Below are 26,679 nucleotides of genomic sequence, written 5' to 3'. Positions count from 1 at the left end.
TGACAAGGGCTTAATCTCTGAACTATACAAAACACTTATACAACTCAACAGCAAAAAAGATAACAACCCAAGTGAAAACTGGGCAAAAGACCTGAATAGACATTTCTCCAAGGAAGATATACAGATGGCCAACAAGCAAATGAAATAATGCTCCACATCACTGATTTTTACAAAAATGCAAATCAAAACTACCATGAGATACCACCTCACACCAGTCAGAATGGGCATCATTAATAAGGCCACAAATAACAAATGCCAGAAGGGTGTGAAGAAAAGGGAATGCTCCTGCTACTGGTGATGGGAATGTAAGCTGGTACAACCACTATGGAGAACTGTTTGGAGGTACCTTAGAAAACTATACATAGAACCACCATATGACCCAGCAATCCCACTCTTGGGCATATATCCACACAAAACTTTCCTTGAAAAAGAAACATGCACCCATATGTTCATTGTAGCACTATTCACAATAGCCAAGACATGGAAAAAACCCAAATGTCCATTAACAGATGGTTGGATTAGGAAGACGTGGTATACATACCCAATGGAATACTCCTCAGCCATAAAAAAGAACAAAATAATGCCATGTGCAGCAACATGGAACTAGAGACTCTCACACTGAGTGAAGTAAGTCAGAAAGAGAAAGACAGGTACCATATGCTATCACTTATATCTGGTATCTAATATATGGCACAGATGAACCTTTCCACAGAAAAGAAAACCACAGACTTGGAGAATAGACTTGTGGTTGCCAAGGGGGAGAGGGATGGAGCGGGGTGGTTTGGGAGTTTGGGGTTAATAGATACAAACTATTGCCTTTGGAATGGATTAGTGATGAGACCCTGCTGTGTAGCACTGAGAACTATATCTAGTAACTTATTATGAAGCATGATAATGGGAGAAAAAAGAATGCATACACATATGTGTAACTGCTATATAGTAGAAAAAATGTTCTTGTAGAAATAACAATAAAAACATTTTTTAAAAAAATTAAATAAAATTTTAAAGAGTTTTTATCATAGATGAATGATAAAAGGTTTTTCTGCATCTATTGAGAGGATGATATGATTTTTATTCTCCAGTTTGCTAAGGTGATGTATCACACTGACTGATTTGCGATATTGAAAAAACTTTGCATCCCTGGGATAAATCCCTCTTGATCATGGTGTATGATCCTTTTGATATATTTTTGGATTTGACTTGCAAATATTTTATTGAGGATTTTTGCCTCTATGTCCAACAGTGATAATGGCCTGTAATTTATTTTTTGTGTTATTGTTCTCTTATTTTCCTATCAGGGTGATGGTGGACTCATAGCAAAAGCTTGGGAGTGTTCCTTCATCCATTATATTTTGAAATACTTTCAGAAGGATATGTGTTAACTCTTCTTTAAATGTTTGATAGATTTTGCCTGTGAAGCCATCTGGTCATGGTCCTTTGTTGGAAGTTTTTAAATCACTGTTTCAATTTCAGTACTTGTGATTGGTCTGTTCATATTTTCTACTTCTTGGAAGTAAGTCTTGGAAGGTTGTACGTTTCTAAGAATTTCTTCATGTTTTCCTGTTTATTGGTGTAGAGTTATTAGCAGTGGTCTTTTATGATCCTTGGTGTTTCTGTGGCAACAGTAGTAACTTCTCCTTTCACATTTCTAGTTTATTGATTTGAACCTTTTTTTTCTTGATGAGTCTGGCTTATATTTTCAAAACTTTTTTGTTTCATTGATATTTTCTATTATTTTCCTTGTCTCTATTTCACTTACTTCTGCTCTGAAGTTTATGGTCTATTTCCTTATACTAACTTTGGATTTTGTTTGTTATTCTTTATCTACTTGATTAGATGTAAGGTTAACTTGTTTGAGACTTTTCCTATCTCTTGAAGTAAGCTTGTGTCAATACAACTTCCCTTGTAGAACTGCTTTCTGCCTCCCACAGGTTTAGATCATCATGATTTCATTTTCATATTTCTGTAGGTAATTTTTATTTATTCATTGATTTCACTGATCCATTGTTTTTTAGTAACATTTTGGTTAGTATCCATGTGTCTGTTTTCTATAATTTTTTTCTTATAATTAATTTATAATCTCATGGGGTTTTCAGACAAGATGTTAAGTAGAAGGATGAGCACTCACTTCTGCTCACAGAAACACCTAAATTACAACTAACCGCTAAGCAACAATCAATAAAACAGACAGAAAGCTACAAAAACAGATATCCTATCTAAAGACAAAGAAGAAACCACAGGAAGACGGATGGTAGGAGGAGCACTTTCACAATATAAGAAATCCTATGTCCACCAAGTGGGCAAACTGGAAAATAACTTTAACACAGAGGTCTTCATGTTGGACTGAGGGTTCTGAACCACATTTGAGGTCACCATCCTGGAGATCTGGCATTGGGAGGAGAAGTCCTTGGAGCATTTTGTATTGAAAGCCAGTGGAGCCTGAGCACAGAAGTGCCACAGAGACTCCATTCATAGAGTATGTACACAAGGATTCATGTGCCCTGGGTCCCAGAACAAAACAAGGACTTGATAAGAATCTGGGTAAGACCTACCTGTAGATCTTGGAGAGTCTCCTGGGAAAGTAGGAATTAGCTGTGGTTAATTATGGGGGCAGGACATTGGAGGCAGGTATCCTAGGGAAGTTGGCCCAACCCAAAACAACCTGTAAGCACAAGTGCTCAGAATCCCCAGGCCAAACAGCAAACAGGTGGGGACACAACCCCAACCATCAGCAAGCAGGCTGCCTAAAGCCCTCTCAGGTAAACAGCTGCCTCTAATCACAGCAAGAGACCCACTAGAGGGACAATTCAGTGCTATCCATCAGTGGGAAAGCCCCAGCCTCTCCTATCAGGAAGCCCACCACAAGCCCCTGTATCAACTTCACCCACAATGGGGTAGATACCAGGTTACAAGGCTGAAGCCTGCAGAATGGAGATCATACAGAAATCTGACCAAAAAAAAGAAAAATATGAGCCAGAGGAAGGAACAAGATTAAAAACCCCAGAAGAACAGCTAAGTGAAAAGGAGACAAGCAATCTACATGAAAAAGACTTTAGAGTAATGTTAGTAAGGATGATCCAAGACCTCAGAGGAAAGGAAATAACTAGAGGCAAATCAAGAAACTATGAGAAACTTAAAAAAAAAAAAGAAAGAAGATTTAAAGAACAAACAAATAGAGATGATCGACACAATAAATGAGGCCAAAGAATGAAAAAGCAAAGTGGAAGACAGATGGAAATCACTCTGACACCAAATAGAATAAATAAAAAATAATGAAAAGAAATGAAGACAGTCTAAGAGAACAGTGGAACAACTGTAACTGCACCAAATTTGCATTATATGGGGGGAGCAGAAGAAGAGAGAAAGAGAGAAAATATTTGATGAGAAAATAGCCAAAATCTTCCTGGACATGGGAAAAGAATCATTCCCTTGGGTCAAGAAAGCACAAGTACTGTATAGAATAAGCCACAAAGGAACACCCTGAGACACATATTAATCAAAATGACCAAAATTCAAGATAAAGATAAAATGTTGAAAGGAGCTAAGGAAAAGCAACAAATAACATGCAAGTGAAACTTGATAAGGTTGCAGATGATTTTTCAGCAGAAACTACAGACCAGAAAGGAATGGTATGATATATTTAAAGTGATGAAAGGGAAAAAAATACAACCAAGAATACTCTACCCAGAAAGGCTCTCATTCATATTTAACAGAGAAATCAAAAGCTACAGACAACCAAAACTAAGAGAGCTCAGCACGAACAAACTGGCTTTACAACAAGTAATAAAGGTATTTCTCTAGGCAGAAAAGAAAAGGTTACAACTACAAACAATAAAATATACAAATAAGAAAGCTCACTGAAAAAGGCAAACATACAGTATAAATGTGGGAAATTATCCATACACAAATATGGAGTGTCCAGAGCAGGATATTGGAAATGTATTCGCAACTAAGAGACCAGCAACTTAAAACAATCTTGTATATGTACAGATTCCTATTTCAAAACCTCAAGGAAACTGCAACCCAAAAATCTATGAGAGATACACATATAAGAAAAAGCAATACAAATACAACACTAAAGATTGTCATCGAGCCAAAACAGAGAACAAAAGAATAAAAGAAGAAAAAAGGCCAACCAAAACAAATCCAAAACAATTAAGAAAATGGCAATAGAAAAAAATATATATGTATCAATAATTATCTTGAAAGTTAAAGGATTAAATGCTCCAGCCAAAAGACTTAGACTGGCTGAATGGATACAAAAATAGGACCTTGTAGATAAGCTATCTACTAGAGACCCACTTGATTTCTAGCATGCAGACTGAAAAATGAGAGGATGGAAAAAATATATTCTGGGCAAAAGGAAATAAAAGAAATTTGGTGTAGCAATACTCATACTAGACAAATTAAAATTTAAGATAAAGACACAAAGAAGGACATTACATAATGATCAAAGGATCAATGCAAAAAGAGGATATAACAAGTGTAAATACATGTGCACCCAAAATAGGAGCTACACTATATATAAGTCAAATGCTATCAGCCATAAAAGGAGAAATTGACAATACCATGAAAACAACGGGGATTTAAACACCCTATTTACAGCAATGGACAGATCATCCAGACAGGAAATTGACCAGGAAACGCAGGTCTTATAATTAAGACTAGATAGACTTAATTAGTAGTTATAGAACATTTCATCTGAAAGGAGCAGATTACACATTCTTCCCAAGCATACACAGAACATTTTCCCTAATAGATCACATATGGGTCACAAATCAATCTTCAGTAAGTTGTTTTTTGTTTTTTTGTTTTTTTGTTTTTTTTTTTTTTTTGTCTTTTTGCCATTTCTTGGGCTGCTCTGGTGGCATATGGAGGTTCCCAGGCTAGGGGTTGAATCCTAGCTGTAGATGCCGGCCTATGCCAGAGCCACAGCAACGTGGGATCCGAGCCGTGTCTGCGACCTACACCACAGCTCACGGCAATGCCGGATCCTTAACCCACTGAGCAAGGCCAGGGATCGAACCTGCAACCTTGCAGTTCCTAGTCAGATTCGTTAACCACTGAGCCATGACGGGAACTCCATAAACTTCAGTAAGTTTAAGAAAATTGAAAGCATCAAGCATCATTTTTGACTAAAACATGATAAGACTAGAAATCAACTATAAGGAAAAAAACAGCAGAAAACACAAAAGCAGGGAGATTAAACAAGATGCTACTAAACAACTGAAGAAATCAAAAGAGGAAGCCAAACAATATATATAGGCAAATGAAAATGAAAACACAATGATCCCAAAACTAAGGGACCCAGCAAAAGCAGTTCTAAGTGGGAGGTTTACGGCAATAGAAGCCTATCTCAGGAAACAATAAAAATATCAAACAAACAACCTAACCTTACAATTAAATCAACTAGAGAAAGAACAAACAAAACCCAAAGTTAGTATAGGAAAGAAATCATAAGGATCACAGTCAAAATAAATGAAATAAAGATGGAAAAAAAAGTTCAATGAAATGAAAAGCTGGTAGTTTGAAAAGATCATCAAAATTGATAAACTATTAGGCAGACTCTAAAGAAAAAAGAGAAATGGCTCAAATCAATAAAATTAGAAATGATAAAGGAGAAGTTACAATGGACATCATAGAAATACAAAGGATCTTAAGAGACAACTACAAGTAACAATATGCCAATAAAATGTACAACCTACAAGACAAGGACAAATTCTTAGGATGGTACAATCTTCAAAGACTGAAGCAGGAAGTAATGTAAAATATAAATAGACCTATTACAAATACTAAAATTGAAAGTGTGATAAAAAAAACCTGCAAGAGGGAGTTCCCGTTGTGGCTCAGCAGTTTAAGAATTCAACTAGTATCTATAAGGATGTGGGTTAGGTCCCTGACCTCACTCAGTGGGTTAACAAAACAAATCCAAGCATTTATGGTCAACTAATCTAGGACAAAGGAGGCAAGGATACATAATGGAAAAAAGACAGTCTCTTCAATAAGTGGTACTAGGAAAACTGGACAGCTACATGTAAAAGAATGAAATTGGATCACTCTCTAACACCACATAGAAAAATAAATTCAAAATAGATTAAAGACCTAGATATAAATTGGGCACTATAAAACACTTAGAGAAAAACAGGCAGAAATCTCTCTGACATAAAGTGCAGCAATATCTTTCAGATCCACTTCCCAGAATGACAAAAATAAAAACAAAAACAAACAGATGGAACATAATTAAACTTAAAAGGTTTTGCACAACAAAGAAACACATAAACAAAATGAAAAGACAATCCCACAGAATGGGAGAAAATCTTTGAAAACGAAATGACCAACAAAAAATTAGTCACCAAAATACACAAACTACTGATGTAGCTCAATATTTAAAAAAAAAAAATTAAATGTGCAAAAGATCTAATAGGCATTTCTCCAAAGAAGGCAAACAGATGGACAAAAAGACATGAAAAAATGTTCAACATCACTAATTGTTAGAGAACTGTAAATCAAAACTACTATGAGGTGCCACCTTATACCAGACAGAATGGCCCCCATGAAAAAGTCCAAAATAAATCCTGGAGAGGATACAGATAAAAGGTAACCCTCTTACCCTCTTAGTGTGTGTGTGGGGGGGTAGATTGTTTCAAATACTACTAGTATTGAGGTGCCTCAAAAACTAAAAATATTGAGGTGCCTCAAAAAACTAAAAATACAACTATCATATGATCCAGCAATCTCACTCCTGGGCATCCAACTGGAGAAAACTGTAATTCAAAAAGATATGTGCAGCCCAATATACATTGCATCATTATTCACAATAGCCAGGACATGGAAACAATTTAAATGTGCATTAGCAAAGGAATAGGTAAAGAAGATGTGGTACATATATACAATGCAGTACTACTCAGCCATAAAAAAGAATGAAATAATGTCATTTGTAGCAACATGGATGGACCTAGAGATATCCTACTAAGTTATTCAAACAGTAAAAGACAAAATCATATGATATCACTTATATGTGGAATATAAGAAAAAGATGCAAATAAACATTTGCAGAACAGGGATAGACTCACAGACTTTGAAAAAAACTTAAGGGGACAGGTGGGAGGGGATGTATTGGGGATTTGAGATTGGCATATGCATAGTGTAGTATATGAAAGGACTGGTCAATGGGGAGCTGCTATATAGCACAGGGTACTCTACCCAATATTTTTTGATAATCTATAATGGAAAAGAATCTGAAAGAGAATGAATTGTGTGTATGTATGGCTGAATTAATTTGTACAGCAGAAATTATCACAACATTATAAATCAACTCTACTTCAGTAAAACATAAAAAATAAGAGAGAAATAAGCACAATCAGAAAAATTTAAAAATAGATCTCATAATGTGGTGGTTTGAGAAGATGCTTGATATGATTTCAATTTTCTTAAATTTATCAAGGCTTGCTCTGTGCCCAAGATGTGACCTACCCCTGAGATTCTTGCATGTGCACTTGAGAAGAATGTGCATTTTGTTGCTTCAGTTGGATTGTTCTATAAATATCAGATAAGTCCATCTGGTACAATGTGTCTTTTAAGTCATGTGTTTCCTTATTGATTTTTCTGCTGAAAGATTTGTCCAGTATTTAAGTGGAGTGTTAAACTCCCCCAGTGCTACTGTGCTACTTTAAAATTCTCTCTTTGTCTGTTAATATTTGCCTTATATATTGAGGTGCTTCTATGTTTATATTTATATACACAATTGTTATATCTTCTTGGACTGATCTCTTGACCATTATGTAGTGTTCTTATTTGCCACAGTCTTTATTTTAAAATCTATTTTGTCTGGTATTGATTTTACTACTCCATCTTTCTTTTGATTTTCATTTGTATGGACTACATTTTCTCATTCTCATTCAGTCTGTATGTGTTCCTAGATCTACAGTGGGTTTCTTATAGAGAGCATTTATATGGGTCTTGTTTCTGTATCCATTCAACCAGTCTATGTCTTTTGGTTGGAGAATTTACATTCAAGTTAATTATTGAGGTATATATATATAGTTTTTGTTGCCATTTTGTTAATTGTTTTGGATTTGTTTTTATAAGTTTTTTTTCTATTATTCCTCTTTTGTTCTCTTCTTTCTTGATTTCATGAATATCTTTAGTGTTGTGTTTGGATTGCTTTTCCTAATTTGTTTGTGTATCTATTGTAGTTTTTTTTTTTGGTTTGAAGTTATCATGAGGTTTTGATATAGGGATATATATACATATATAATTATAATATTAAATATATTCATATATATATAATTGTTTTAATTTGCTGGTCTCTTAATTGCAAATGCATTCCCAATTTCCTGCATTTGGACTCTCTTCTTCTCACAATTGTTGGTTTTGATATCATATTTGTAGATGATTTGGCACTTTTACTATATGGTTGCCTGTACTGGTAAGCTTTCCCGTTCATAATTTTCTTGTTTTTTTGTTGTGAATATTTCTATTTCACCTTGAGAAACTCCTTTAGCATTTGTTGTTAAAACTGGTTTGTTGGTGCTGATCTCTCTTAGCTTTTGCTTGCCTGTAAAGCTGGGAGACTGCTAGGGATGTGGTCTGTGAGGGAGGTGGCAGTGGTTCATGGTTCACAGGACCATTCCTGATGTGGGGTGTTGGGGTAGCAGCTGCTCCCTGACCCCTTCCCTTGTCCAGGCAACTTGCACGACCACTCCATGTAGCTGACAAGTTCAGCATATGCTTCTGCGACCCCTCCCTTTGTGAGGTAGTTTGTGTGACCACTTTCTGTAGCTGTGATGGGGCAGTGCCTACTCCCAAGGTCCCTCCCACTACCAAGAAGAAGCTGCTCATGCTACTGCTTCTGGAGCTGATTTCAGCAGTGTTCTGCCTCCTAAGAGTATTTGCAGGGAACAAGGCTGTAGTAGTGGATCCTGCCCCTCCCCTCCAGCATACCCAAAGAGAGGCCTCTAAGGTAGACTGGGTTTCCTCAGCTTATGCCTTGAAATGTGTTGCTACATCTTGCTAAAACGATTTCCAAAAGAATTTCAAATACACATATCCACTAACAGTCTACAAAATGGCTACCTCAAAGTACTCCCCCCAAGTATTAAGTAATGTAGAATGTTTAAAAATCCAATTAAATACACAAAGAATACTTTGTTACATAAAATATTACTTTGTGTTACGTTGTCATACTTATTCGATATTAACAATTTTGTTTGTTTTTTGTTTTTAGGGCCACACCTGTGGCATATGGAGGTTCCCAGGTTAGGGGTCTAATCAGAGATACAGCTGCTGGCCTACACCACAGCTACAGCAACACAGGATCTGAGCCACATCTGCAACCTACACCACAGCTCACAGTAATGCCAGATCCCTAAACCACTGAGTAAGACCAGGGATCAAACTGGCAACCTCATGGTTCCTAGCCGGATTCATTTCTGCTGTGACATGACGGGAACTCTGATATTAACAAATTTTAAAATATTCACATATTAGTTATTTGAATTTCTTTAATATATTTCTTTGCCCTTATTTTCCATTGAGTCATTAATGTTTTCTTATACTGATTTATTAAAATTCTCTTAACGGAGTGTTAGCTTTTATTTAAATGTTTTATTACTTGCCATTTATTTAAATATTATAGAATATTTTTCTATTAAATAAAAAAATTCATAGAATATTTTTCCCAGCCACACCCATAGCATGTGGAATATTCTGGGCCAGGGATCAAACCCATGCAACAGCAGTGACCCAAACCACTGCAGTGACTATTCCCAATCCTTAAGTGGCTATGCCAGAAGAGAACTACCATACGGTATTTTTTTAATTACTTGTTCCAGATTATCAACTCAGCACACAGTGTTTGCTTCCCTTTCTTCTGAGTTCCCTCCCAAATTATGATATAATAGTAAAAAAGAGACATATAAGAGAGGAACAGAAAGAACATAGGCAATCAACAGCAGATGGGATATTTCAACAGTTGTTTGTAGATCAAAAATAGATGGAAGCATATCACAGGTGTATGCATATGTTCAAACTCATCAAAATGTGGGTATGTGTGTAAATATTTACATATAAATTATATCTCAATAGGCCTTAAAAAATTAAATATAGGTGGAAGTATATTAATAATTTAAACAAACTGGAGGAAACCAAGCCCAAGAAAGCAAGAAAAGTGTAAATTGTAGAGGGGTCCTATCTCTCCAGGAGACCTACAGAGGATCCTGATAAAGAGACAAAAAATGACTATAAACAAAAAGGCTATCTCTGCTTATAGAAAAAAAAATAATTGTTACCCCATCACATTCCCACACCTGTCTACAGAAAGAGATGTTTGGATGTTTATGCCTAGGCGAACAAAACCTAGAGGACAGTATGCTATTTGAAAAAGTTAGACACAGAAAGAAAATAACTAAATCTCACTTACATGTGGAATCAAAAAGGACTTGGACACATATAATGGGAGAATAGTGTTGGTTACCAAGTATGATAAGTTGGGAATAGAGGATTTGGGTCAAAATGCACTGAGTTGCATAGTTATCTAGTGTCTATGTTGTAATCTAATCAATAATGTTATGATTATATTTAATAATATGATAAAGCAAATTTGCTAAGATAGTAACTATTTGACTATATGTATATAAATGTATAATATCATCATGTTTACACCTTAAATATACACAATTTTTACTTTAAAATAGAATTTGTTTTTCACATTTTAAAAATAAAGAGGGAGTGGAGTTCCTATTGGGGCTCAGTGATATGTGTAACTGGGTCCCCATGCTGTATGGTGGAAAAAAAAATTGTGTGGGTGAAATAACAATTAAAAAATAAAAACAAAGAAACAAATAAATCTGACTAGGAACCATGAGGTTGTGGGTTTGATCCCTGGCCTCCTTGCTCAGTTTGTTAAGGACCTGGCATTGCCATGAGCTGTGGTTGCAGATATGGCTCAGATCCCATGTTGCTGTGGCTCTGGTGTAGGTCAGTGGCTACATCTCCGATTAGACCCATAGCCTGGGAACCTCCATATGCCATGGGTGTGGCCCTAGAAAAGACAAAAAGAAAAGAAAGAAAAGAGAAAAGAAAAGAAAAGAAAAAGAAAAAGAAAGAGGGAGTTCCTGCTATGGCTCACTGGATTAGGAACCCAACTATTATCCGTGAATGTGTGGGTTCAATCCCTGGCCTCACTCAGTGGGTTAAGAAGTGAGGCATTGCCATGAGCTGTGGTACAGGTTGAAGATGCAGCTCGGATCCTGAGTTGCTGTGGCTGCGGCATAGGAAGGTAGCTATAGCTCCAATTCAACCCCTAGCCTGGGGACTTCCATATGCTGCAGAAGTGGTCCAAAAAAGCAAAAAGAAATAAAATTTTAAAAATAAATAAAATTTTGGTTTGATTGGAATAACTATGGCTGCAGGGAAGGGGATGGGGGAAGAGAAGGGAGAAGAGCCAGAGCTCAGTATGCATCACTGATTGGTGGTGATATTAGGGATCACCCACATAATAGTCAGATCCTGTCTACACACCCTAAAATCAAGTCAGATAGGCTGATCAAGGGTAAAGGTGTTTCTTTTTTTTTCCTTTCGTCATTCAAAACTTTTAATTTTTTTTAATGTTGTCCAATATATTTATCTTTGTGTTGGTATTACTGCCACTTGCTTTTTGCTTAGGAAATTCATTTTATCTTTTCCACAATGTTTGAAGCTTTAAATATTTAGCACTTTAATCCCTTGAAATATCAAAATTCTAATATTTAAAATATTACGTTTCCAAATATTACTTTTTTTTTCTTTCTATGGCCATACCTGTGACATATGGAAGTTCCCAGGCTAGGGGTGGAATCAGAGCTGCAGCTGAGGCCTTATACCACACCATGGCAACACTGGATCTGAGCTACATCTGTGACTTACACCACAGTTTGCAGCAGTGTTGGATCCTTAACCCACTGAGCAAGGCCAGGGATCAAGCCTGCATCCTCACAGAGATAACAATGGGCCCTTAACAATGTGAACTCCCAAAATCGTTTTTTTTTCTTTTCTTTCTTTCTTTCTTTCTTTTTTTTTTTTTTTTTTTTTTTTTTGAGTGCCTTGCAACATTTGCAATTCACTGGGCAATTCTGGATCCTTTTAACCCAATTTCCTGGGCCTAGGATGAAATCTGCATTTTGATGTTGCAGAGATTCTGCCAATCCCATTGCACCACAGTGGGAATTCCTAAACATTATTTTTGATACTTCAAATAATTCTATAAAGTTTTACATAAACTATGGAGTTTTTCCAAAGATATTTGTGTTTTCCATTGAAGTGTCTCTTGGATAATATGTCAATACCATTCTGATTTAAATTTAAAGTTCTTCTTAGTATTTGAAAAGGCAAATTTTCCATTGCTTTATCTTTTTCTCAAAATTATCCTATTTCACAGAGTAATTTAATATCATCACACTAAAGTCTCCAAAATAATTCATATTTAAATTAAAATTGCTTTAAAATTGTAGATAAATTAAAAATACAGCCACTATGGAGAACAGTATGGAGGTACCTTAGAAATCTACTATATGATACAGAAACCCCACTCTTGGGCATATATCTGGACAAAACTTTCCTTGAAATAGACACATGCACCTGCATGTTCATTGCAGCACTATTCACAATAGCCAGGACATGGAAACAACCCAAATGTCCATCGACAGATGATTGGATTAGGAAGATGTGGTATATATGCACAATGGAATACTACTCACCCATAAAAAGAATGACATAATGCCATTTGCAGCAACATGGATGGAACTAGAGACTCTCATACTGAGTGAAATAAGTCAGAATGAGAAAGACAAATACCATATGGTATCACTCATATCTGGTATTTAATATACAGAACAAATGAGCCTTTCCACAGAAAAGAAAATCATGGACTTGGAGAACAGACTTGTGGTTGCCTGGGGGGAGGGGAAGGGAGTGGGAGGGATTGGGAGTTTGGGGTTAATGGATGCAAACTATTGCTCTTGGAATGGATTAACAAAGAGATCTTGCTGTATAGCACTGAGAAATGTCTACATACTTAATTTGCAGCACAACAATGGGAGAATAAATTACATATACATGCATGTGTAACTGGGTCCCCATTCTGCACAGTGAAAAAAAATAATAAAACATAAAAAATAATAATAATAATAAATAAAATATATTATATTAAAATATTTAGCTTTCTTTTTCTTTCTTTTTTGTCTTTTTGCTATTTCTTTGGGCCGCTCCCACGGTGTATGGAGGTTCCCAGGCTAGGGGTCGAATCGGAGCTGCAGCAACGGGCCTGCCAGAGCCACAGCAACGCGGGATCCGAGGCGCATCTGCAACTACACCACAGCTCACGGCAACGCCGGATCGTCAACCCACTGAGCAAGGGCAGGGACCGAACCCGCAACCTCATGGTTCCTAGTCGGATTCGCTAACCACTGCGCCACGATGGGAACTCCTAAAATATTTAGCTTTCCTACTCAGGAATATGCTGCTTCTGTATAAATTTAGATGTGTTTATCCCTTAGGTAAATTTTTCCATTTTCTTCACATGAAAAGCATACATTTTTCTTCATGATTATTCTTCAATATTTTTGGTTCTGTTGCTATTTTGTGAAGTGATATTTTTCTCTAATAATCCTTTTTAGCTATTGTCATTAAATTTTTATCAAAATGTATACATAGTGCCAAATAAGTCTACAAACCTTGTTGCAACTAAGAATACTGCCTTAACACCACAATTTCATGTTTTCTAATTCCCAGCAACAACCACCTTCAAGTCTTTGGGCTTATCCTTTTGGTATATTTCCCTATATTTCTAAATAACCTGCTTACATGACTACTTATTTGATTTTTTTTTGCTTAATCTGCTGATTTCCTCACATGAAAAGCCCAATGTTGGCTTTATTTTAAAATCCCAACACCCTAGCCTTCAAATCTCTTAATTTTTTTGAAATATAATTGACATATAACATTATATTAGTTTCAGGCTTACAACATAATGATTCAATATTTGCATATATTGCAAAATGTTGCCACATTAAATTTAGTTAAGATCTTTCACCACACATAATTTAAAATTGGGGGAAGAATGAGAACTTTTAGAATATACTAATTTTATAACTTTGAAAAATGCAAAAGAGTATTATTAACTGTAGTCACCATGCTACACATTTCATTGTCATGGCTTATTTATTTTATAACTGGAAGTTAATGCCTTTTGACCCCCTTCTCCTATTTCAATCTCTTAATTTTTATTTGAGCAACATTTACATGCTTAATTTTGCATAAATATTGTCAATAGCTGAGTAGTAGTTTAGCTTTCCTGATCAATTTTTATATTCCTTGATATTGTAATTGTCTTGTTTCTATTCGTGTGCTGCAGAGGCTTTTTTTTTTCTCTATGTGTTGTTATTTAATTTATCTCCATATTTTTTTATGATGTATAATATCCCCTCAACATACACATTGTATGATGCCACCTTCACCCTAAGTCCAAATCCAGACAGAGATAACACCAAAAAAGAAAACTATAAGCCAATATCATTGATGAATATAGATGCAAAAATTCTCAACAAAATCTTAGCCAACTAAATCCAACAACATATCAAAAAAATCATACACCATGACCAGGTAGGTTGCATTTTTTTTGGAAAAATCAATATTGTGAAAATGGCCATACTACCCAAAGCAATCTACAGATTCAATGTAATCCCTATCAAATTACCCATGACATTTTTCACAGAACTAGAACAAGCAATCCAAAAATTTATGTGGAACAACAAAAGACCAAGAATTGCCAAAGCAAATCTGAGCAACAAAAACCAAGCAGGGGGCATAACTCTCCCAGACTTCAAGAAATACTACAAAGCCACAGTCATCAAAACAATGTGGTACTGGTATCAACACAGACAGACAGACCAATGGAACAGAATAGAGAACCCAGAAACAAACCCTGACACCTATGGTCAATTAATCTTTGACAAGGGAGGCAAGAACATCAAATGGGAAAAAGAAAGTCTATTCAGCAAGCATTGCTGGGAAAACTGGACAGCTGCATGCAAAACAATGAAACTAGAACACACCCTCACACCATGCACAAAAATAAACTCAAAATGACTGAAAGACTTAAATATACGACAGGACACCATCAAACTCCTAGAAGAGAACATAGGCAAAACACTCTCTGACATCAACATCATGAATATTTTCTCAGGTCAGTCTCCCAAAGCAATAGAAATTAGAGCAAAAATAAACCCATGGGACCTCATCAAACTGAAAAGCTTTTGCACAGCAAAGGAAACCCCAAAGAAACCAAAAAGACAACTTACAGAATGGGAGAAAACAGTTTCAAATGATGCAACCAACAAGGGCTTAATCTCTAGAATATATAAACAACTTATACAACCCAACAGCAAAAACACCAATCAATCAATGGAAAAATGGGCAAAAGACCTGAACAGACATTTCTCCAAGGAAGATATACAGATGGCCAACATACACATGAAAAAATGCTCAACATCGCTGATTATACGAGAAATGCAAAGCAAAACTACCATGAGATATCACCTCACACCAGTCAGAATGGCCATCATTCATAAATCCACAAATAACAAGTGCTGGAGGGGCTGTGGAGAAAAGGGAACCCTCCTGCACTGTTGGTGGGAATGTCAACTGGTACAGCCACTATGGAGAACAGTTTGGAGATACCTTAGAAATCTATACATAGAACTTCCATATGACCCCGCAATCCCACTCTTGGGCATCTATCTGGACAAAACTCTACTTAAAAGAGACACATGCACCCGCATGTTCATTGCAGCCCTATTCACAACAGCCAGGACATGGAAACAACCCAAATGTCCATCAGCAGATGACTGGATTCGGAAGAGGTGGTATATATACACAATGGAATACTATTCAGCCATAAAAAGGAATGACATCATGCCATTTGCAGCCACATGGATGGAACTAGAGACTCTCATACTGAGTGAAATGAGCCAGAAAGACAAAGGCAAATACCATATGATATCACTTATAACTGCAATCTAATATTCAGCACAAATGAACATCTCCTCAGAAAAGAAAATCATGGAGTTGGAGAATAGACTTGTGGCTGCCTGATGGGAGAGTGAGGGAGTGGGAGGCATCAGGAGCTTGGGGTTATCAGACACAATTTAGAATGGATTTACCAGGAGATCGTGCTGAGTAGCATTGAGAACTATGTCTAGATACTCATGTTGCAACAGAACAAAGCGTGGGGAAAAGAAAATGTAATGTATATAACTTGATCCCCCTTTCTGTACAGTGGGAAAATAAAATAAAAAAAGGAATACTCCAAGTGATATTATAGGAAATATAATATAAATATAATATAATATAAATATAATACCAAAACCAGACAATGTTTCCACCAAAAAATAAAGTTATAGGCCAATGTCTTTAATGAATGTAGACAAAAAAATTCTCAACAAAATCTTAGCCAACCAAATCCAACAACACATAAAAAAGATCATATACCACAACTGAGTGGGATTCCTGAAGTTCATAAGGATGTTTCAACAATATGCAAATCAATCATCATACATCACACTAGCAAAAGAAAAGTCAAAAACCACATGATCAGAGTTACCACCATGGCTTGGTGGTTGGTGAATCTGACTAGGAACCATGAAGTTGTAGGTTCTGTCCCTGGCCTCGCTCAGTGGGTTGAGGATCTGGCATTGCCATGAGCTGTGGTGTAGGTTGCAGATGCAGCTGGGATCCTGCGTTGCTGTGGCTCTGGCATAGGCTGGTGGCTACAGCTCTGATTGGACCCCTAGCCTGGGAACCTCTGTATGCCACAGGTGCAGCCCTAGAAAAGGCAAAACAAACAAACAAACAAACAAACAAAACCACATGATCATCTTAATAGATGCATAAAAAGCATTTGAAAAAACCCAACATATATTTGTGATAAAAACTCTTACCAAACTGGGTATAGAGGGGAACATACCTCAACATAATAAAAGCCATTTATGACAAACTCACAGCCAATATAATACTCAGTGGAGAGAAGGAGAAAGCCTTCTTGCTAAAATCTGGAATAATATGAGGAAGTCCTCACTCACCACTTTTATTCAGCATATTATTGGAAGTCCTAGCCACAGCAATCAAATAAAAGAAATAAAATGTGTCCAAATTGAAAAAGAAGAGGTAAAATTGTCAGTTGCTTCATTTACAAATATTCTCTCCTATTCTCTAAGATGTCTTTTCTGGATCAATCTTACCCACCATATGGTAGACACCAGAAGCAAGAGAAACTATAACCCTTCAGCCTGAGGAATAGAGAACACAAACACAGAAAGACAAAATGAGATGGCAGAGAAATATGTTCCAGATGAAGGAATAAGATAAAACCACAGAAGAACAAATAAGTGAAGTGTAGATAGGCAACCTACCTAAAAATGAATTCAGAGTAATGACGGTAAAAATGATCCAAGATCTTAGAATAAAAATGGAGGCACAAACCAAGGAGATACAATGAATAACTTAAAAACAGCTAGAAGATATAAAGATGAAACAGACAATCAATATAATAACTGAAATAAAAAATACACTAGAAGGAATCAATAGTGGAATAAATGAGTCAGAAAAACAAATAAATGATGTGGAAAACAGAGTAATGGAAATCACTGAGGTGGAGCAGGATAAAGATAAAATAATGAAAATAAATGAGGGCAGTTTCAGAGACCTCTGGGACAACAAGACCAATATTCACATTGGGTCTCAGAATGAGAAGAGAGAGAGAGTTAAAAGGCCTTAGAAAATATTCAAAGATATAATAGCTGAAAATTTCCCAAAAATGGGAAAGAAAACAACCTCTCAAGTGCAGGAAGCACAGAGAGTCCCATATAGGTTAAACCCAAGGAGAAACCAAAATTAAAGACAAAGATAAAATATTAAAAGCAATAAGGGAAAAGAAAAAAAATAATATACAAGGGAAATTACATAGAATTATCAGCAGGTTTTTAGCAGAAACTCTGAAGGCCAGAGGGAGTAGCACAGTATATTTTAAGTGATTATAGGGAAAAACCTGAAACCAAAAATACTCTACTTTAGCAAGGCTCTCATTCATATTTGACAGAGAAATCAAAGCTTTACAGACAAGTAAAAGCTAAGAGAATTCAGCTCAACCAAAGAGGCCTAACAGCAAATGCTAAAGGAACTTCCCTGGTGGAAAATAAAGGCCATATCCAGAAACAAGAAAATAGTGAATCATAAAGCTCATTGGTAAAGGCAAACATACATTAAAGGTAGAAAATGATCCACACACAAATATAATATCAAGCCAGCAGTCATGAGAAGAGGAGAGTTCAGACACAAGTTATTAGAAATGCATTAATGCATTTGCAATTAAAAAACCGGCAGCTTAAAACAATCATATATATATATATATATATATAATTGTGTGATTATAATCATATATATATATATTTCTATGAATTACTATATCAAAACCTCATGGTAACTTCAAACCAAAAAAACTAAAACAGATACACATACAAATAAGAAAAATCAATCCAAACACAACACTAAATAAAGTAATCAAATCACAAGAGAAGGGAAGAAAAGAAGGGAAGAGAAAAGTCCTACAAAAATAAATTCAAACAATTTTAAAAAATGATAATAACAGCATAGATATAAATAATTACCTTGAATGTAAATGGACTAGAGGCTCCAACCAGAAGGCATGGACTGGCTGAATGGATACTAAAACAAGACCTTTACATATGTTATTCTATGAGAGACCTACAGCAGATCTAGGAACACATACAGATGACAAGTGAGGAGATGGGCAAAGATATTCCATGCAAATGGAAATCAAAAACACCTGGAGTAGAAAAATTTATTTCAGACAAAATAGACATATAGAATAAAGACTGTTACAAAATAAAAGGACACCACATAATGATCAAAAGATCAATCCAAGAAGATATAAAAATTGTAAGTATAGATGCACACAACATACAAGCACATCTATATATAAGGAAACTGGTAACAGCCATAAAATGAGACATTGAGAGTATCATAGTAATAGTGGGGAACTTCAACACCTCAACGAAATCAATGGGGACAGAAAATCATTCAGACAGAAAATCAATAAGAAAACATGGACCTTAAATGACATATTAGAATAGATGGACTTAACTGATATGTATACAATATTTCATGGAAGCCGAAAAATACATATTCCTCTCAAGTTCACATATAACATTATCCAGGGTAGATCACATTCTGGGTCACAAAGCAAGCCTTGGTAAGTTTAGAAAATTGAAATTATATCAGGATTTTTTTTTCCCAACCACAACTCTATGAGAAGAGACATCAATTGCTAGTAAAAACCATAAAAAACAGAAACATGTGAAGGCTAATCAATATGTTACTAAATAACAAATAGATCACTGATAAATAAAAAATAACTAAAAAATATTTGGAGATAAATGAAAATGAAAACATGATGATCCAAAAGTTGTGGGAGGCAGAGAAAGCAGTTGTAAGAGGGACGCTTATAGTGACAAAAGTTTACCAAAAGAAACAGGAAAGATCTCAACTAGAAACCCAACCTTACAAGTAAATCAACTAGAGAAAAAGAACAAACAAAATTGAAAGTTAGTAGAAGGAATTAAGTCATAAAGATCACAGCAGAAATATGAAATAGAGCCAAATTAAATAATAAATATCAATGAAACTAAAAGCTGGTACTTTGGAAAGATCAACAAAATTGATAAACCCTTAGCCCACTTCTTCAAGAACAAAGAAGGATGCTGAAATCAATAAAATTAGAAATGAGACAATACAACTGACATCAAAGAATTACAAAGAAACTACTACAAGCAACTATATGCCAAAAAAGGGAACCAAGTAGAATAAATTCTTAGAAAGCTACTATCTTCCAAGACTGAACCAGGAAGAAATAGAAAATAGGAACAAACTGATCACAAGTACTGAAATTGAATCTATTTTTTAAAAACTTCCAAAAACCAGAAGTCCGGCACCAGATGGCTTTACAAGAATATTCTATCAAACATTTAAAGAAGAGATATTACCTATCCTTCTGAAATTATTCAAAAAAAAGAAAAAACTGCAGAGGAAGAAACACACCCAAAGATCATTTTATGAGGCCACAATCACTCAGATACCCAAACCAGAGAAGATTACCACAAAACAGAAAATTACAGACAAATAACACTGATGAATTAAGATGAAAAAATTCAACAAAATACTGGCCACCAATCACTGCATTAAAAGGATCATACACCATGATCATGTGGGATTTATCCCAGGGATACAAGAATTCTTCTATATCAGGAAACCGATCAGTGTGATACAGCACATCAATAAACTGAAGAGTAAAAAAAAACTGTGGTCATTTCAATAGATGCAGAAAAAGCTTTGGACAAAATTCAACATGCATTTATGATAAAATCTCTGCAGAAAGTAGGAATGGAGGGAAACTAGCTCAAAATAGTAAAGGCCAAATATGAAAAACCCACAAACATCATTCTCAATGGTGCATAGCTGAAAGTATTTCCACTAAGATGAAGAAAAGACAAGGATTTTCACTCTCACCACTTGTATTCAACATAGTTTTGGAAGTCCTCACTCTGGCAATCACAGATGAAAAACAAATAAAAGAATCCAAATTGGAAAAGAAGTAAAACTATTGCTCTTTGTAGATGACATGATGATATATCTAGGAAATCCTAAAAATGCTACCAGAAAACTCATAAATCAATTTAGTATACTTGCAAGTTATGAAATTAATACATTTCTATACACTAACAACAAAAGATAAGAAATAGAAATTAAGGGAAGAAACTGATTTCCTAACACACAAAAAAGAATAAAACAGGAGTTCCCGTCGTGGCGCAGTGGTTAACGAATCCGACTAGGAACCATGAGGTTGCGGGTTCGGTTCCTGCCCTTGCTCAGTGGGTTAACGATCCAGTGTTGCCGTGAGCTGTGGTGTAGGTTGCAGACGCGGCTCGGATCCCGCGTTGCTGTGGCTCTGGCGTAGGCCAGTGGCTACAGCTCCGATTCAACCCCTAGCCTGGGAATCTCCATATGCCGCGGGAGTGGCCCAAGAAATAGCAACAACAACAACAAAAAAAGACAAAAGACAAAAAAAAAAAAAAAAAAAAAGAATAAAACACCTAAGAAACTGACATAAAGAGGCAAAAAAAAAAAATTACCTGTACTCTGAAAACTGTAAGATGCTGATAAATAAATAGATGATGACACAAACAGATGGAAAGACATCTTTTAACTTTCTTGAATTGGAAGAATAGATATTGTCAAAATGACTATACTACTACCCAAGACAATTAACATATTTAATGCCATTCCTATTAAATTACCAATGTTATTTTCCACAGAACTAAAACAAAAACATTTAAAATTTGTATAGAAACACAAAAGATCCCAGTTAACCATAGCAAACCTAACAAAGAAATATGGGAACTGGAGGAACCAGGGTCCCTAACTTCAGATGTGCTATGAAATTACTGTTACCAAAACAGTATAGTACCAACAAAAAACAGAACTGTAAATCAGTAGAAGAGGATAGAGAACCCAGAGATAAACCCACACACTTATGGTTAACTAATCTATGATAGAGAATGTAAGAATATACAATGGATAATGTTCTGTCACTTCAATAAATTGTGCTGGGAAAATTGGACAGATACATAAAAAACATGAAATTAGAACTTTCTCGAACACAGTACCCAACAATAAACTCAAAATAGTTTAAAGATGAACCTGAATAGCCAAAGGAATATTGAAAAAGAAAAATGAAAATAGAGGAATAAAAACAATAGCACAGCTACAGTCATCAAAACAATATGGTACTGGCAAAAAAAACCCTCAAAAATAAAAAACAAAAAACAAAACAGAAATATAGACAAACAGAACAGGATAGATAGCCCAGATATAAACCCAACTACCTATGGGAAACTAATCTATGACAAAGGAGAGGAAAACATACAGTGGAAGAAAGGTAGGCTCTTCAATAAATGATGCTGGGAAAACCAGAAAGCTATATGTAAAATAATGAAAGTAGAATACTATCTAACACTATATAAAAAAAAAAAACCTGAAAATGTATGAAAGACCTAAATATAAGGCCAGACACTATAAAACTCCTAGAGGAAAACATAGGCAGAACACACTTTGACATAAATCACAGCAACATCTTGTTTGATCCACTTCCTAGACTAACAGTAATTTAGACACAAATAAACCAATGGGACCTAATCAAACAGAAAAGTTTTTGTACAGAAAAGGAAACCATTAAAAAAACAAAAATACCCACATAATGGGAGGAAATCTTTGCAAATGATACAACAGGCAAGTGCCTAATCTCCAAAATATACAAACAACTCATGCAACTCAACAACAACAAAAAAAAACCAAACAACCCAATTGAAAAATGGGCAGAAGACATAAATAGACATTTCTCCAAAGACATACAGATGGCCAACAGGCATATGAAAAAATGCTCAATATGCTTCACTAATTATCAGAGAAATGCAAATCAAAACTACAATGATGTACCACCTCACACCTGTCAGAATGGCCATCATTAACAAGTCAAGAAATAACAAATTCTGGAGAGAGTGTGGAGAAAAAGGTACTCTCCTCCACTGTTGGTGGGAATGTAAATTGGTACAACCACTATGGAACACAGTATGGAGGTACCTCAGGAAACTAAATATAGAGCTACCATGTGATCCAGTAATTCCACTGCTGGGCCAATAACCAGACAAAACTTTCATTGAAAAAGATACATCCACCCCTATGTCCATTTGCAGCACTATTCACAATAGCCAAGATATGGAAACAACCTAAATGTCCATCAGACAGATGAATGGATTCAGATTTGGTACACATATACAATGGAATATTACTCAGCCATAAAAAGACAAACTAATGCCATTTGCAGCAAACATGGATGGATCTAGAGACTCTCATACTAAGTGAAGTAAGCCAAAAGAAAAAGATAAATACCATGTGTTATCACTTATTTGTGGAATCTAAAATATGGAAGAAATGATCCTATCTAAAAATAAAAAACTACAAAACAAACAAACAAATAATAAACAGCAGCAGATCATGACCAAGAAGAGCAGACTTGGGTTCCGGGGTGGGGGGTGTGGGGAGAAACTGGAGGGAGTGGGATGGATGGATATTTTGGAGTTATTTTGGATGCAGTTATATTTGGAATGATGGGCAATGGGATCCTACTATATGGCACAGGGAGATGTGTGTCATTGGGTCACTTGGCTGTGCAACAGAATTGATGAAACTTTGTAAATCAAATATACTTCAATAATAAAAAAAAGAAAAAATGGCATAAATACCTACATGTAAGACTTCATACTATAAAAACTCTCAGATAAACACATAGCCAGAACATTCTCTGACATAAATTGCAGTAACATCTCTTTGGATTCACTTCCTAGAATAATGAAAACAAAAGTAAAAATAATGACATAGGATCTAATTTAACTCATAGTTTTTGCATAGCAAATGAAATTTTACACAACACAAAAAGACATCTTAGAGAATAGGAGAGAATATTTGTAAATGAAGCAACTGACAATTTTACCTCTTCTTTTTCAATTTGGACACATTTTATTTCTTTTATTTGATTGCTGTGGCTAGGACTTCCAATAATATGCTGAATAAAAGTGGTGAGTGAGGACTTCCTCATATTATTCCAGATTTTAGCAAGAAGGCTTTCTCCTTCTCTCCACTGAGTATTATATTGGCTGTGAGTTTGTCATAAATGGCTTTTATTATGTTGAGGTATGTTCCCCTCTATACCCAGTTTGGTAAGAGTTTTTATCACAAATATATGTTGGGTTTTTTCAAATGCTTTTTATGCATCTATTAAGATGATCATGTGGTTTTGTTTGTTTGTTTGTTTGTTTGTTTTGCCTTTTCTAGGGCTGCACCTGTGGCATACAGAGGTTCCCAGGCTAGGGGTCCAATCAGAGCTGTAGCCACCAGCCTATGCCAGAGCCACAGCAACGCAGGATCCCAGCTGCATCTGCAACCTACACCACAGCTCATGGCAATGCCAGATCCTCAACCCACTGAGCGAGGCCAGGGACAGAACCTACAACTTCATGGTTCCTAGTCAGATTCACCAACCACCAAGCCATGGTGGTAACTCTGATCATGTGGTTTTTGACTTTTCTTTTGCTAGTGTGATGTATGATGATTGATTTGCATATTGTTGAAACATCCTTATGAACTTCAGGAATCCCACTCAGTTGTGGTATATGATCTTTTTTATGTGTTGTTGGATTTGGTTGGCTAAGATTTTGTTGAGAATTTTTTTGTCTACATTCATTAAAGACATTGGCCTATAACTTTATTTTTTGGTGGAAACATTGTCTGGTTTTGGTATTATATTTATATTATATTATATTTATATTATATTTCCTATAATATCACTTGGAGTATTCCTTTTTTTATTTTATTTTCCCACTGTACAGAAAGGGGGATCAAGTTATATACATTACATTTTCTTTTCCCCACGCTTTGTTCTGTTGCAACATGAGTATCTAGACATAGTTCTCAATGCTACTCAGCACGATCTCCTGGTAAATCCATTCTAAATTGTGTCTGATAACCCCAAGCTCCTGATGCCTCCCACTCCCTCACTCTCCCATCAGGCAGCCACAAGTCTATTCTCCAACTCCATGATTTTCTTTTCTGAGGAGATGTTCATTTGTGCTGAATATTAGATTGCAGTTATAAGTGATATCATATGGTATTTGCCTTTGTCTTTCTGGCTCATTTCACTCAGTATGAGAGTCTCTAGTTCCATCCATGTGGCTGCAAATGGCATGATGTCATTCCTTTTTATGGCTGAATAGTATTCCATTGTGTATATATACCACCTCTTCCGAATCCAGTCATCTGCTGATGGACATTTGGGTTGTTTCCATGTCCTGGCTGTTGTGAATAGGGCTGCAATGAACATGCGGGTGCATGTGTCTCTTTTAAGTAGAGTTTTGTCCAGATAGATGCCCAAGAGTGGGATTGCGGGGTCATATGGAAGTTCTATGTATAGATTTCTAAGGTATCTCCAAACTGTTCTCCATAGTGGCTGTACCAGTTGACATTCCCACCAACAGTGCAGGAGGGTTCCCTTTTCTCCACAGCCCCTCCAGCACTTGTTATTTGTGGATTTATGAATGATGGCCATTCTGACTGGTGTGAGGTGATATCTCATGGTAGTTTTGCTTTGCATTTCTCGTATAATCAGCGATGTTGAGCATTTTTTCATGTGTATGTTGGCCATCTGTATATCTTCCTTGGAGAAATGTCTGTTCAGGTCTTTTGCCCATTTTTCCATTGATTGATTGGTGTTTTTGCTGTTGGGTTGTATAAGTTGTTTATATATTCTAGAGATTAAGCCCTTGTTGGTTGCATCATTTGAAACTGTTTTCTCCCATTCTGTAAGTTGTCTTTTTGGTTTCTTTGGGGTTTCCTTTGCTGTGCAAAAGCTTTTCAGTTTGATGAGGTCCCATGGGTTTATTTTTGCTCTAATTTCTATTGCTTTGGGAGACTGACCTGAGAAAATATTCATGATGTTGATGTCAGAGAGTGTTTTGCCTATGTTCTCTTCTAGGAGTTTGATGGTGTCCTGTCGTATATTTAAGTCTTTCAGTCATTTTGAGTTTATTTTTGTGCATGGTGTGAGGGTGTGTTCTAGTTTCATTGCTTTGCATGCAGCTGTCCATCGACAGATGATTAGATTCAGAAGATGTGGTATATATACACAATGGAATACTATTCAGCCATAAAAAGGAATGACATCATGCCATTTGCAGCCACATGGATGGAACTAGAGACTCTCATACTGAGTGAAATGAGCCAGAAAGACAAAGACAAATACCATATGATATCACTTATAACTGCAATCTAATATTCAGCACAAATGAACATCTCCTCAGAAAAGAAAATCATGGAGTTGGAGAATAGACTTGTGGCTGCCTGATGGGAGGGGGAGGGAGTGGGAGGGATTGGGAGCTTGGGCTTATCAGACACAACTTAGAATAGATTTACAAGGAGATCCTGCTGAATAGCATTGAGAACTTTGTCTAGATACTCATGTTGCAACAGAAGAAAGGGTGGGGGGAAAAATGTAATTGTAATGTACACATGTAAGGATAACCTGACCCCCTTGCTGTACAGTGGGAAAATAAAAAAAATTATAAAAAAAAGAGTTCCTGCCTGCCCTTCCTGATGATCTAGCTTATGAATTTCAAATTTATCTAGACAATTTCTTACATATATTCCTATATGTACATACTGCATATGTGTGTAGAAATGTTTTTTATATTTTGTATATATTGCATATGTTTTGTACCTATATAATATACTAAGAATATTAGGTACTTATATGCATATAGGTACAAACTGTATGTGTTTGTGTGCGTGTGGTATGTGGTTGAGCTGTATGACTTCTATTTCACCAGTCAAAAGAGAGCTTCTGGAAAATATATCAGATTTTACTGTACTTCTATGTGCTAGAGGTCTTGATCTGCTTTATCTGACAAGTATTAGTAAAATGTGAGCACGTAACAAGTCTCAGTGGTGAACTGGAACCACTTA

This window comes from Sus scrofa, chromosome 12 (genome assembly GCF_054392235.1).
Source record: "Sus scrofa isolate SSC_HxYL_T2T_F1_AM1 chromosome 12, Sscrofa_HxYL_maternal_Yorkshire_Landrace_v2.0, whole genome shotgun sequence".
In the NCBI taxonomy this organism is placed as follows: Eukaryota; Metazoa; Chordata; class Mammalia; order Artiodactyla; family Suidae; genus Sus; species Sus scrofa.
The sequence above is the reverse complement of the archived record's forward strand: the minus strand, read 5'-3'. Positions refer to the sequence as shown.